The sequence below is a fragment of the Neofelis nebulosa genome, chromosome 8 (genome assembly GCF_028018385.1).
Source record: "Neofelis nebulosa isolate mNeoNeb1 chromosome 8, mNeoNeb1.pri, whole genome shotgun sequence".
Classification (NCBI taxonomy): domain Eukaryota; kingdom Metazoa; phylum Chordata; class Mammalia; order Carnivora; family Felidae; genus Neofelis; species Neofelis nebulosa.
The window spans coordinates 126,959,314-126,975,168 of NC_080789.1; positions in this window are offsets into that span (position 1 = coordinate 126,959,314).

Below are 15,855 nucleotides of genomic sequence, written 5' to 3' on the forward strand. Positions count from 1 at the left end.
ATAACATTATCCAAAATTTTTAATTTTGGAATTACATCCTCATCATATTGGTTTTTTTTTTCTTTAGTTGTCATGTTCTTCTTGCTCAGTCCCAAATTTTAACTTTTCTAAATTAAGGAATGATGATTCAAGCTTACACAGTACGTTTCTATATATCCTACTGTAGTCATTCTAAAGTTTAATTAATTTTGTAAGTTTCCAATATGTTGCATTCTCCTGAGTTCTTTTTGAAATAAGCATTTAATGGGATAGATTAATTTCTTTTCTCAGCCTGGTTCTATTTTATTTGCTTTAAGGGGTGTGTGTGTGTGTGTGTGTGTGTGTGCTAGCCAATAAAATACCAACACATTATTCCATTCCTTGCCTTTTGAGGGCCTCAAAGAGATTTGAGATCCTTGCTTCAGCTATTACAGTGTGTTCTTTGGAGGCTAATATTTCCAGTCTCCTCTGATATGGAAATGTGAGCAATCAGAAATCAAGGCTATTAAAAATTTGCTAAAGATCATGGTTAGCCAAGGTGACCAGGCAAGTGGCAAACTCAAATATGACTCCATTTACTGGAAGCTTGTATTAATGTGCCAAGCACTGTGTGTAATACTTTACATGTATTATCATGAATTCTTGCAAGATTGCGATGTAGCTGTCAGTCTGCTTTTCACAGATGAGAAAAGGACTCAGGAGGATCAGAGTACCTCCAGCTGAAAATATCAGAAAGCTCCATCAAACTGGCTTCAGTCATGTAGAATTCTTGGCCACAAATCTAGATGTCCAAAACAGGGCAAGCTGAGAACTTTTGTTCTGGCTTCATTTCCCTGCAAGAGTGATAGTTAGGCTTAACTCTGTGTGTTGACTTCATCCTAAGACTCATTGTTGAACGAACTCAGCACATGCAGGCCTCATAAATGTACACCTGAACATATCCAGAGATGAGGAGAGAGTCATTTTTTTTTTAAATTTTTTTTTTTAACATTTATTTATTTTTGAGACAGAGAGAGACAGAGTATGAACAGGGGAGGGGCAGAGAGAGAGGGAGACACAGAATCTGAAATGGGCTCCAGGCTCTGAGCTGTCAGCACAGAGCCCGACGCAGGGCTCGAACCCACGGACTGTGAGATCATGACCTGAGCCGAAGTCGGACGCTTAACCGACTGAGCCACCCAGGTGCCCCGAGAGTCATTTCTTGACACTGTCCCAAAAGAAGGAGAAAGAACTTTCCCCATGGTCCCATCAAACCTTTCCTTGTTTCTCATTGGCTCACGTTGGTCACATGCACACTCCTAAACCAGTCATTGGCAAAGGGAATAAAGGGAATATGGAGCCAACTTTTACAAGTAATCCTACCCCTGGGATAAGATAGGGGATACACAAGGGGAACAAGTGTGTACCTAAACAAATGTAGGGTTCTGTTGAGAAGAAGGAAAGGAAAAACAGATGTTGGATGGATATCTAACCCTCGCTGCTACAAGTGGTGTTCCTTGTGTCATTCACCAACTGAGTGATTGATCTCAAGTTCGAATCCAGCTAGTTCTGACTCCAAATTTCGTGGTCTTTCTTGCAAGCCCTGAAGCTTGTTAGTATGCTATCCTGTTGATCATGGAGAAGATACGTGATGTGGCTTTCAATTTTTTTTTCCATAAAATTAGTTATTAGACATTGAATGCATTAACTCCAGAAGCAATTCTTATATAAATAATACCTTTTACATTTTCATTTGGGGCACAGATCCTTCTGTGGTATTAATCAGAATGTAATATGTAGGATCCCATACTCTTATTTGCTTTATTTGTAAGACACTGCCTTGATTAATTTTCATCAAATATGTGAAATGAAATGTTTGCTCATGTGTGAAGTTTTAGAAATAAGCTATTAAGACTTTGCCCTTACAGTAGACTTTCTGAGCTCACTGATCTTTAAGTCAATACAGTGATATCTCAACAACATTGTCTTAAGTACCCAATGCTGTTGGCTTCCCAGAATGGTACCCTTCTCATTAGGTATTTATCCAAGTTGCTCTTCTGAGACTCATGAAATTCCCTATATATTAGCTGCACCATGGTAGTTGTAGTCATAGAGGAATGGTTGGTCCTCTAGTAGCAAACATCTCTTGAAGAGAATGCTTCCTTCCACTTTCCATCAGTAAAAGGCAGTAGTCTATGAAACGTTTATGTCCTGGTTTACTCTCATAGACCTGGTTTATCCCCTTTTATTCTCCAAGGTGTCCAGGTCGAACATGTGTGGTCCCCCAGGTTCTTCGAAATGAGAATTTCATAAACAGGACCCAGAGGGGCTGTGCCGTATAACTCAGCCAAAAGCTTAAAGTTAGGGCTTTAAATACTCTTAACCAGAAATGTAGTATTTCCACCTCCCTTGAGACTCAAGAGAACAGCCATAGCTGGTCTCACTGCAGATCAGGTTTTTAAGAATTGGCTTGGATTTTCAACGGTTTGTGTGTGTGTGTGTGTGTGTGTCCATGGTGAATGGACTTTGTCTTCTGCGTGTACAGCCTTCTAGAAAAGACACAAATTAGAAGGCTGTATGGTCAGCTCCGCTCCATTTCTCCCCTAGTTCATTCCATTACCAGCTTTCTTTTGGGGCTATGAATATATTTCATCTCCTTTTCTTATGCTAAGAAATGTGGATGGGGGGTGCCTGGGTGGCTCAGTCGGCTAAGGAGCCGACTTCGGCTCAGGTCACGATCTCGAGCCCCGCATCGGGCTCTGTGCTGACAGCTCAGAGCCTGGAGCCTGTTTCAGATTCTGTGTCTCCCTCTCTCTGCCCCTCCCCTGTTCATGCTCTGTCTCTCTCTGTCTCAAAAATAAATAAACGTTAAAAACAATTAAAAAAAAAAAAAGAAATGTGGATGGAAGTACTCGCCCCACAGAATATCTTCACAAAGTAATATGTTCAGTATTCTAAAGGCAAAAGCAACCTCTCATTTTCACTGGTGTAACATATGTAACTATCGTCAGTGTGTCAAAATATTTCTAAGTGGAATTAAAGTTAGACATTGAAGTTGCTAGAGTGATTGTAGCTCTCGTGAGGATCAGAAAAATAGTCCATTGTGTGAAAAATAGCCTTGGGGCGCCTGGGTGGCGCAGTCGGTTAAGCGTCCGACTTCAGCCAGGTCACGATCTCGCGGTCCGTGAGTTCGAGCCCCGCGTCAGGCTCTGGGCTGATGGCTCGGAGCCTGGAGCCTGTTTCCGATTCTGTGTCTCCCTCTCTATCTGCCCCTCCCCCGTTCATGCTCTGTCTTTCTCTGTCCCAAAAATAAATTAAAAACGTTGAAAAAAAAAAAAAAAAAAGAAAAATAGCCTTGATCCTAATTGGAACACTGGTATCCTCTTACTCAAGAGGAGGTGTTGATATTTATTTTTTTTGTTGATAAAATATTTCTTCTGCCACCGTGACACATTGATAACAGCAAATGACTTCATTGTCTCTAAATGACGAAAATAATGATTAACATTTCGAGTGCATTTAGAAATACTTAAGGAAACATTTGTTTCCTGTTTTTTCTCTCTTTTCTGTTTTTAGAGAAACTGCTGAAATTTCCACACCAAGTTTCAAATTTCTGAACCAAGTTTAACTTCAGACAAATTCCCGATCCAGTCAGGTTCACCTAATAACTATCTTTGGATACATATACTTGTTTTATCATTAAACAGAGTGCTTCAGTAATAGCCTGCTTTACAATATTTGCATTTACAAAACCTGAATATCACTAAGCACTGATGGTCATTTAATAAAGATAATATCAGCATATTTTATTATCAGAGTGGACATCACATGAGTACTAGGCTGTTTCTAATTGGCCAAAACCAAAATGCACAATCAAGTATAAGTAGAAAAAATTTTTCAGATTTGTGATGATCTATCACTAAATTTTTTGAGTTATGGCTTATTTCATTGACTTCCTTGAGGTTGTCACCAGTATTTTTTTGGTAATATTTATTTATTTTGAGAGAGAAAGAGAGCAGGGGAGGGGCAGAGAGAGAGAATCCCAAGCAGGCTCCGTGCTGTCAGCACAGAGCCCGATGTGGGGCTCAATCTCATGACCATGAGATTATGACCTGAGCCAAAACCAAGTTGGACTCTTAACCGACTGAGCCAGCCAGGTGCCCTGAGGTTGTCACCAGTATTATTTCCAGATGGTAACGTTGAAGTTTCAAAACAGTAAGGTACTTGAACCAGATGACACATCTGAGAAATGGAAGATGGGGGGAAATGCATTTTTTTTTTTTATTTGTAATGTTTATTTATTTTTGAGTGAGAGAGAGACAGTGTACGAGCTGGGGAGGGCCAGAGAGAGACGGAGACACAGAATCAAAGCAGGCTCCAGGCTCTGAGCTGTCAGCACAGAATCCAACGTGGGGCTCGAACTCACGAACTGCGATATCACGACCTGAGCCAAAGTCAGATGCTTAACCAACTGAGCCACCCAGGTGCCCAGAAAATGCATCTTTAAAAAAAAAAAAAAACTTTTATTTTTAAATTTTCAAACTTACAGAAAATTTCCAAGAATTGTATGATGAGCACCTCATCTATGCCTACCTGTGGAATCAACTATTGATTTGAGGGTACAGTGAAGATACCATGATCCTTTACCCTAAATCAGCATGTACTGTCCAAGAACAAGGTTATTCTCTTACATAAGCACAATGTGATTAGTCATGGATTTCAGGAAGCATATTTTCTTCTCAACGGATCTGCTAGATTGTTTCCCTAATCTAGGTGAAGAGCATGACCGTTAGTTACGTAGCTAACCCTGGAGTCAGCGCATCGATTTTGTTCCTGAGAGTACCGTTTTCTAGTTTTTGCAGTACTTGGGCGTATGTGTAGTCAGCCAGCAAGTGCTATTTTGAGTTGTCGGTAAATGCAGTCTGAAAACTGTTCACAAAATTCTCATTATTATCACTCATTTTGAGCCAGCTTTTTAACAGCCTCTATGGCCTCTGGATACAAATTAGGAAACCAAGTAGTAGGAAATGGCAGTCAGCGGGTTTCCTCTCCCACAGTATATTATTCAGTGAAGTTACTGCAGTGACTCAAACAAAACAGAATCCTTGGGTCTTCAAAAGTCTCTGATTTCCATATGCCCTGAGAAAACCTTAAGGTAGTTTCTTCTATCACAAGCTTTCTGAGGGTTATGACTAAAGACTGGAATTTTTATGGTTTCCCCCATCTTCACTCCCCAGACTTCCAACAGAATGTTGAGACTCCTTAAAAAAATTTTTTTAAGTGTATTTGTTTATTTTTGAGAGAGGGAGAGAAGCAGAGAGAAAGGGAGAGAGAGAATCCCCAGCAGGCTCTTTAACTGTCAGCACGGACCCTGATGCGGGCCTCGATCCCATGAACCATGAGATCCTGACCTGAGCTGAAATCAAGAGTCGGACATTAACCAACTGAGCCACCCAGACACCTCGAGACTACTATAAATATGTCCTTGAGCAGGGAACTCTGAAGTCTCCTGTGGCATGTTTTCCCTTCCTCTTCATGACATGTGTTGGAACCAATGAATTCCGACCTTCATGACTTCATAAAAACTTCCTGAGTTGAGCCACGCACCTGCTAGCATTTTGTCAACCCTCAACATTGGCACCTTTGCAAGGCGAGATAAAAAAAAAAAAAACCCGTCCCCATTATTCCATCCCAAGTGGCGAGCTTGACTTCTAATTCAGGATCCTCAGTAGATACACAGGAAAAGTGTATGTATCGTATAATAGTGGACACTTTGAGGTAGGACTTGTCAATCTCTGAGACATACGAGATAGCAAAGCACTTTTGTTTAATAATAAGAAATGGCATTTCTGACACTAAACACAGCCTCTGTCTTGCCTCAGACACTTCATATAATAGGTTCCTGAGTAGACAGTGATATTCTAGTGTTGTTTTTCATATATCTAAGATCTCAAAGCTTAAAGCTGTCTTATCCTTTAAATTTCCAAAGTTTTCTCTCTGCATCAGAGCCACCAAATTTATGAGTATGACTCCCTCCCTCTGCTTAACCATCTGCCAGGTCTCAGAAAAGGCATCCGGGACGTATGTCCTTTGGGGTTTCTTGTCCTCATCTCGAAAGTTCTTTACTTTATTCCAAAAAATCAACAAACCAGTGGAAAATATTTGTCCAAGATAAGAACAAACAAACAAACAAACAAACCAGAAAAAGGACACTCTAGAAGCAATACACCTCTTGAAATAATTTTAAATATGGCTCATTATTTCTTCAAGTTGCCTTAAAAACTTTGCGAAGTACGTGACTTTAAACTGTAACTAAATATTTTTTTTTCTTCAACATTAAATAATCTTCGAGTTCGAATTAGTCCAAACTTGGGGAAATGAACAATTGCGTGGAACTCTCTAAGAGGACACGTTGTTTTTTTTACTGTTAAAATTGTCTTCATATGAGATATGTGATGTTGTTTTTTGCCAGCATACCACACATAGTTCAACTCCTGGGATTTCATGATAAGGAAATTCTTTTACAAAGCTGCCTTTGATTGTCAAATAACATTTTCCTCCATTTCCTTGCAGCTTGATTGCTGAAATGTGTTGAGGTTTTGATTCTCAAATGTGACTGGTAGAAAACCAACTTTAAAAATCTAGCATTCAGGTTTATTTGAAAACTAATGTTCCTTTCATCAATTCCCCCCAAAACTGATAGAATGTCTATTATGTGCTTATTTCTAGAGATAACAATATGGGACAGTTGACTCCTAAGGAATTTAGATTCCAGGGAGAGAACTAGCATGTTAAAGAACTATAATAGAGCGCAGTGATATGATCAGAGAGAAATGCCCAGAAAGCTGGAGGAACACAGAAGAGGTGCCCTAAGTTGTCCTGGTTGCTGGTTAGTAGACGGCTTCACCATTCATTGATGGGCAGCTGCCCAGGAACAGGCAAGGGTTAACTTTCGCCAAACTTAATTTCATTGCTTTAATACTTATTAGCAGCACTTATTTGTCTCTTCAAAATGAATTCATTTTAATCCTACTCCTAAAGCAAAGCAAGCCTCTGGTATAAATTTCATCTTCTTTCATTTTTTTTTCCCCCTCTTTATGACCCTCAGTTTCCTCCTCTGTAATGTGAGAATAATAAAAGTCAAGACTGCCACATATGGCACCGGAGGCCGTCCACAACTCCAAGAGGCACCATTTACATAGACCAGTATACGAGTGGCGCCCCCTGGAGTTGTCCGGCCATTATTGTCGGTACCTGCCCACAGGGCTATGGGGAAGTTTGAAGATCCCTTTAAGTGGTGCAGCCATTGCTGTTAGGATGGATGGCGAGGATGAGGGTGATGATTATCTCATATAAAGTCCTTTTTTTTAGTGTTTAATTTTAGAGAGAGAGAGAGAGAGCAGGGGAGAGGCAGAGAGACAGGGAGAGAAAGAATCCCAGGCAGGCTATGTCTGCACTGTCAGGGCAGAGCCTGATGCGGGACTCAAATTCACAAACTGAGATCATGGCCTGAGCTGAAGTTCAAGAATCTGACGCTTAACCGACTGAGCCACCCAGGCACCCCTCATCTAAATTCTTTTTGTATCTTTTCAACGTGTCCCCAAGAAAATCCTAGGAGCTAATGATAATGCAAATGTAACTTCTAATGAAATAAAGTCAGTGTCATATATTTAAAGAGACTTCCCTGCTATTTACACTGCAGTTAATCAACGTTGTAAAGTATCTTACGCTTTTTTTTTCGAGTGTATAAATGATTGTCTTTTTTTTATTCCCGAATAGATGGATTTTAGTTGGTACCGTGTTTCTACATCATTTTTTGTTACAATTTAGTGGACTCTATAATAGTAGCTTCCCATAGGTTTTAGAAATTTATAATTGAATTATTATTTTTCAAAGTAAAGTAATAGTAGCCAGCTTCAAAGATATACTTGAATGGCTAGATTTTTAAAATACTAATATTTGAAAAAGGCAAAATTAATGCATTCGTACTTGCTTATGAAGTATAAATCTAACATTAAGATAATTCAGTGACTGCTTCATGCTTAAATCCTTGAAGAGCTGTAAAGGTCCATTTGGTTCATTATTGATCACTTCCTTGGAAGTCTGTACCTATTGATATTTTAGTATTTACATTTCAGAATAATAAAGACGTGCTGTCCATGCTTCTGTGCTTTCCTTAATGTCAATCCTAAACCAGAGCCTTTGTCTAATAAACATCTCCAGATAATTAATTTCGTGGACTGTTGCCGGGTAGGATACACTCACCTCTCTCGCCGCACGCATTTCAGGAAATTTCTGAAACGTGGCACATTTACTTTTATCAGGAAATTTTATCAGAACGTTAAAGGAATTGGAAATAATGGAAGTGTGGTGTGGGGGAAGGCCAGTAAGCGTGGCCAACAAACCTCAAAACGTAGAGCGTTTCAAACGGTGTCGACGTTTCTTTGTAAGTTTTCTAAATTCAAGAGGAGTTTCTGATTGGGAATCCGCCTCCAAGCATTCATTCTAAGGATTTGACATGTTGCATTTTGTGTTCTGCTGTCTGTGACTGGCGACTTCTAAAATGTGTCCGTTTACCTCTGTCCGACAGAAAGAGAGCAAACACAGAGGAGTGCGGATCTGGGTGCTTTTTCTGGGCCAGGTGTGCGTGGTGCCTCACACTTGTACTCACAGGTCAATGGCAGAGTCCCATCACAGGTCCTACCGCAGAGAAGGGTAAGAAACATGATCTCTGTGGAGAGGGAGGAAAGGAAACAGGTTTGGGTGAACCGCTGGAAATCTCTAGAAATAAGACCTCTCTTTTACACACTTTCTCCACACATGGAACATACTCTCTTCCCACAGGAGGACCACCCAGTAACTCACCCAGTTACCAAATAGAGCTCGGAGACCGGAGTTTCCAGGTGATGAGCAGTCTCCTCCATAAGGCCCAGATGTGGCTCTTAGCATTTTGGGGATCTATGAATTAAAAGGAGCATTATCTGCACCCCCTCACTCTCAATGTCAGAATAAACATAATAAAAATCTCTGAAAGAGAGAAAAGAAGAATGAGACACACACAACAGTCAGTGTTCCAAAGCAGTGGTGAAATCCTACTGGGATTGTTGTACAGGCAGACATTGAGGTCCTCTTCTTGGAAAGACATCCGTAATGCTCCATGTTGAAGAATTCTCCTGTTAATGACTCCTAACCCAGCCTTCCAGGAGGTTTTTCCTTCCCTAATTTCCTTCCTTCTACAATTTTATTTTATATATATATATATGTATATATATATATATATATATATATACATATATATATATACACACACACACACACACATATATATATACACACACGCACAAATATATACACACACATCATTTATAAATACATAAGTATTTATATAAATACATACTATTGTTTATAAAGATATTATTTATATATTATATATAATGAAATAGATATTTTTATATATATAAATAAAATTTGGCAGAGGTGACGTTGCAAGCAAGTAGGAAAGCTGACCAAATACCAGTGAAGCTCGAGCTTGAAGGCAAGAATTTGGGAAACACATTAGGAATGTTAGTTGTTATCACTTCTATATAGGAAGGTATCACAAGAAAGAGTTGAGCTCAGGCAAGAATTGGCTGGTTTGAGACAGAAATGGAAGGGAATAGAGTGAGATCGTAAATCTGGTGACTCGAAAGGTGGGAAAGCCCCTCCTTTTGGGCCCTAGGCTCTGAAAGAGATAATACCAAAAAAAATGTTTCTTCTAAGACCGCCACTGGCCAAACATGATGATGTTTTCACTTTTATTTATTTTCAAATGTTTATTTTTCTAAGCTTGTTTATTTTGAGAGAGAAATAGCAGGAGGACAGAGAATCCTAAGCAGGCACCATGCTGTCAGCATGGAGCTTGACTGGGGGCTTGAACTCACGAACCTGTGAGATCATGACCTGAGCCGAAGTCGGCTTAACTGACCGAGCCATCCAGGTGCCCCCAAACATTATGGTTTTCAGGTATTAGATGCTGCTGCTAGTTTTTTTAAACACTTTTAGCGCTCATAAATACAGCTTGTAATTGCCAGTTTACTTAACGATTGTATAAATAGAATAAGCATGTAATGAAATCTAATGTAATCTTCATTAGTTGATATTCAGTGCCCTTATAATAATCTGAATCCAATACGTGATGATGATAAATGATCTTCATCTACAAATAATATACATGCATGTGCATGCACAGCACGTGCACATTCACAAGCAATCAAACACATGTACACCCAAGTAAGAGCCCTGTGGCCCATTAGCAGGGCCAGTGAGAAAGAGTACAGAAACTTCCTATCTGGTTACTAGGAAAGAATGTTAGCGTAAATTATAACAATTATGTTTTCCACCAACTTAGTGTTTTCCCCCATTAACATACTTTAAAGTCTATCTCTGATATTTGCCTTCATGCTAAGTGTGTTCTCATTTTACTCATAGGAGAAGTGATTTCCTAATAATAGCTTCCATTTACTGAATGTAATTGAGCTAACATTTTAAATTTTTTAAATGTATTTTAAATTGATTTTTTTAATGTGTATTTTTGAGAGAGAGAGAGACAGAGCACGAGCAGGGGAGGGGCAGAGAGAGAGGGAGACACAGAATCCAAAGCAGGCTCCAGGCTCTCAGCTGTCATCGGAGAGCCCGATGCGGGGCTCAAACCCACGAACTGTGAGATCATGATCTGAGCCAAAGTTGGAACGCTCAATCGACTGAGCCACCCAGGCGCCCCTATTTTTTATTTTAGACAGAGAGAGCATGAGCAGAGGAGAGAGGGAGAGGGAGAGAAAGAGAAAATCTTAAGCAGGCTTCACACTCTGAGTAGAGCCTGATCTAGGGCTTGATCTCAGGACTGGGGACATCATGACCTGAGTTGAAATCCAGTCACAGGCTTAACTGACTGAGCCACCCAGGCACCCTGAGCTAACATTTTACTTCTATCGTATTTAGCATTCACAGTTGCCCTTTTCCACAGGTACAATCATTTCTATAGCCGGCATGGTTATTTTGATTTCTAGTTGCAGGAAATTCACTGCGTAAAACAAAAAAAGGAAATTTACTAAAATTTACTATGTCACTCAAGTGCGATTTGGCCTCACATGTGAGCTCAGCCAAGAGCTACGTCTGGTCCTAGTGTCCTTTCTCTTTGCTGTCTTTCTCTGGCTCTCCTTACACACACTACCTTCCCTTCTGCCATTCTCCAGTTCCAGCCCACAAGCAGAGACAATGTCTACGACTGCATCATGGTGATAACTTTCAGGGAAGAAATATGAAGGTCCCGGTTTGGGTCAAGCGTCCATTCCAGGTGACAGCACAAAACACGGCCACTTCCGCCCGCCCGAGTCTGAGGAGGGGACCACTCCGAGAAAGGGTCTGTTGTGGGCTCGCCAAAAGCCCTAAAAGAGTATATACCTCAATGGCCTTTCCAAAAATAAGGAAACACATTGAGAAGATGAATAATTTAGCCAAACTGTTTATAAGAGGAGATGCCAGCCGGATTTCAACACAGGTCTGTGTGCCTCCAAAGCCCATAATGTTGAATTTTGCTGCTCAGGTTACAGTGGAGAGTATGAATCAGCAGTTGTTTGAAAGACTGTCTTCTGCTCTTACTACCTGGGTTCAGGTGTGTATAAATCCTAAATGAACAGATAAGCCCTTACTGTCATAATCATTGTCATAACAATTGTTCTTAGAGATTTCAATAAATTTTCAATGGACTAATCTTCTCCTTTAGGATTTTTCCCACGTTAATACACACCAAAGAAATAAGTCAGACTTCAAAGCCTTTCTTTTAATTTACTTTTCCATGTAACCCATTTGGATTTCCCAGAAATTAAATACAAAAAAAAAAAAAAATACGTAATTCATCGGTAGGCAGAAATATGAGGGCTCACTGAGTAGACAATATAGTTTCTCAGGAGATGACACTCTGGAGGCTGGTGATTCATTGTTGGAGCCTTGTAATTCTCCTTTGCAACCAAAATGAAGGAACGTGCTTTGAGCCAGCTAGTTTCCTAGTTAAGACACTTCTTCTCTGCAAGGAGAAGTGAAGGTGACGGAGGGTGAAAGGTTTGCTGTCATCAGGACACGAAGATTGCATGATTCCGGGAAAACAAAAGTAATAAAGGGAATACCACGTGGGGGACTCCGTTCAAAAAATGCTTCCACTTTTAATCGTCCAAGGAGGCAAGAAGGGATTCTGTCCCGTGGCGCTCGAACCCGTCTAAAGTGGAAACAGGCTGTCCCACAAAATCAGCACGAATTCATACCTACGATGACTTCTTGATATAGATTTACTGTCCTGCAGGGCCCTCTAGGGACTGCACCACACTCTCCAAAGCTCATTTCAATCAGACCCAAGAACGAGAGGTGAAGTGATAATGCTTCAGGCCACACAGGTCTACAGCTCAATCTTGCCGTCAAGAGATTTTCTTCGGTGTGTTATTTGACTTCATTCGCTGGGCACAAAACAGATACTTTGAAGGGCGGAGGAAGGGAGTGCAGTCCTATTTTCTTAAAGGATTATTTTTTTTTTTTTTTTTAAGCTGAGAGTAGCTATCAAGGGATGGAAATTTCATAATCCCCGCTATCCCCTAATAACTTGTGCTGCGGCCAAATCAGATTTGCTCTTCTACCGAAATGAAGGATTCGGGGAATTGCAGGTGCCGAAATGGCCATTTGATGTAAGCTTCTATTTTCTGCAGCTTACAAGAGGTGAGGCTGGTTGGCACCCCGTGGAAGGCGGAGGTGTCCAGTGGAATGCGGAATGCTGGTGGCCGCGTGGACACAGCTCTGCTCTACTGGATGGTTCTGTCTCGCACACAGAATGCTACTCACAAGCCATCAACTCTGGATGGCCTAAACCTTTGCACCACCACTCCTGAAATCACCACAATGGGGCTCGTTAAGGATTAGACCGAGCTAAATGGTGACTTGGAGGTAGTGGGAACCCGCGCCCTCTGATTTGCAAAGGTTTCTGAGGATCCGTTGGTTTGCTCAGGGCTCGATGCCCCTTTTTGTTCAGTGGGATAAAATGAAATCCTCACCTCCTCGCCATGGGGACAGTTTTACATCCTCAAATAAATGTGCAATAGAAGAGATGCTTCGATTCGCTTGCTCCGGCTTCGGCTTGTAAAACCTCCGGTGTTCATAAATTTCAGCCCATGGGATCTTTATTGTAGACAATTTAAAAAATTCTAGCCTGGATCTCTTTCATGAAGTGGGTCCTCTGCGTTATAAATGATTTAGTGGGAACTAAAAAATATTTATTGATTCATAATTTCATAATGTGATGCGAGCAACTGGGGAAAATGAAAGAATAAGTGTTTCTTTTTAAATAAAATAGCACTCAGTAAACAGGGAGTTCTTCCCTTCTTTCTCAGGCTAGATGTTAATCCCTGTGGTGCACCTGTCATTCCAAAATATAGTGGTTCACAGGAACTATTTCTTTCTTTTTGTGTATATATGCATGTTTGAAGGTATGTAAGCCTCCTGTATTTTTAACTGATTCTGTTACTGGCAAAACACTAATAGTTGTGCTACAAAGAGCCCTTTGGCCAGGGGCGCCTGCATGGCTCAGTTGTTAAGCGTCTGACCAGCTCAGGTCATGATCTCACAGTTGTGGGTTTGAGGCCCGTGTCAGGCTCTGTGCTGACAGCTCAGAGCCTGGACCTCACTTTAGAATCTGTGTCTCCCTGTCTCTCTGCCCCTTCCCCACCTGCGCTCTGTCTCTCAAAAATAAAATAAAACATTAAGCAGAATTTTTAAAAAGGAGCCACTTGACCAGAGTAACACTGACATGAGATTATAAAAAAGAATTATGACTTCTTGTCCTTTAATTTTTTTTATGACATCTTCAAGGTGTCGGCTCTTACTGAGTTGCCAAAGAATAATGTTTCTATTTTCATTTAAAAGGAAAAACTCTACACTGCAGCAGTAGTGACCCCATATTTTTTTCTTCAAAAGCATCGAAGAGGAAGAGAATTTGGACCTGCCCCCAGTAAACAGAGCAGTAGTCTGTTTTTGCCTGTTGGTATTATGTACCCAACCATGTAAGAAGAAGGAAAAGTTGAATCTGGTTTATTCCAAGTAGAAATATTTATCGAGTGCCTTCTGTAGTCGGTGCCAACTCTACATCGAACTTGAACTCTTACCAGGTGCACGGTAAATTTGGGAAATGTATGAAATGAATGTTTCACGAGCATGGCGTCAGAAGGAATGTTGTGCCGAAGGGATTGGCAATGGGGTGTGGACTACTATAGATTACTGGACTAGCTTAACCTCACGCCACTGTCAAAGAAGGAAAAGTATTTGGGAAACAGGTGAAAACTTTAATTCCTGAGTAAATAAGAGAGTGCTGTCAGGATAGTAAACTGCTGTACTCAAAATGTGCCAAGGGCAACCAATTGAATAATTGCAGTAGCTCGGGAAGTCTTGACTTCGTGCCATGAGGCATTACATATTAGAGAAATGATTACTACTGCAGAAATAAATTACTGATGACTTGTTTTGTGTTACGAGTCTCTGGGCCCTTCCAAGTATGCCATAGTTGGGCACATTTCCAGGAATAAATCAGATGGGGACCTTAGGCTCAAGAACCGAACAAGCTAGTTAGGGAAGTAAGATACATAGTTAATAACTCTAACGAAGACGGGAAGTGAGATGTGGCATGTGAGATACGAGGTGTGTCCGCCATGGTATGCTGCACAGATCTTCCTTCTGGAAGGAATCTGTGGCTGGGGAGTGTTACAGGCTGCAGGTGGCGTGGCTTGATGTCTGAGGCCATGCCCTCCCTGGCCGGTGACCCACCCGAGGGATGGATGGGGTCCTGGAGCACAGCCATTCTTGCCCAGTGTGGGATGCTTAACCGACCATCTTTGCTCTGGGGCCCCCCAGCTCCCCAGCCTGGTGAGACTTCCGCAGAGCTGTCCTGCACTCTGGGTTCTTCTAGCCAGCCCTCCTTCCTTTTCTTTCACGGGTGCCAGACTCCCATCGCAGCCTGAAGTCTGCCTACACTTGTCCTCACCTCCTTACCTTTCACAGGTGATTCTCCTACTAAATCTTTTGCTGTTCCAATTGTATCTTTCCTGGAGGATTGGAACTGGTATTTGAAGTTAAAATACTCTGGAGATTCAGAAAAGAGACCAGTCCATTCATTGGTAGGGATTAGGAAAGACTGCACAGATAAGGGGCCTTTTGCGTTGGACCTCTACAAAATAGACAGTAAAAATAAAGGCTTTGGTGTACTTAAAAATAAGTATGAGTGGTTTATAATAATGAATGCTAATATCATTCATGAAGACTGCTCTAGTGATGCTCCATTTATTTCAACACCAATTTTAGCAAAATTCATTGGTGAGATTCCATGAGGTCTCTTTCCTGCCAGGTATCCTAGCAGCTAGTCTATATTAACCCCTTTTCTCCCCTACTCCCTATTCCATAGACTCCAAGGTTGCGAAGTTACATAAATCACGAGGGACAGCTAAGTGACAAAGTGAAGAAAAAAATGTTCCAGTAATGATCTCAGCCTGTGAAATATTCAACCACTGGGCTGGGATTTATGAGTTTGAGAGGAGAAGCCATTAGTATCTAGCACATCACTCTACATTAATTTTCCTAAAACATTTATTCACTTGCTCAAAAACTTTCAGTGGCTTTCCTTAGGAATACTAGAGTCTCACAGTGCTCCCTACTTCTAAAATGGCAGGAAAAAAAATTTTTTTTTTTTTTAATTAAAAAAGGGGCGCCTGGATGGCTCAGTCGGTTAAGCGGCCGACTTCAGCTCAGGTCATGATCTCGCGGTCTGTGAGTTCGAACCCCGCGTCGGGCTCTGTGCTGACAGCTCGGAGCCTGGAGCCTGTTTCAGATTCT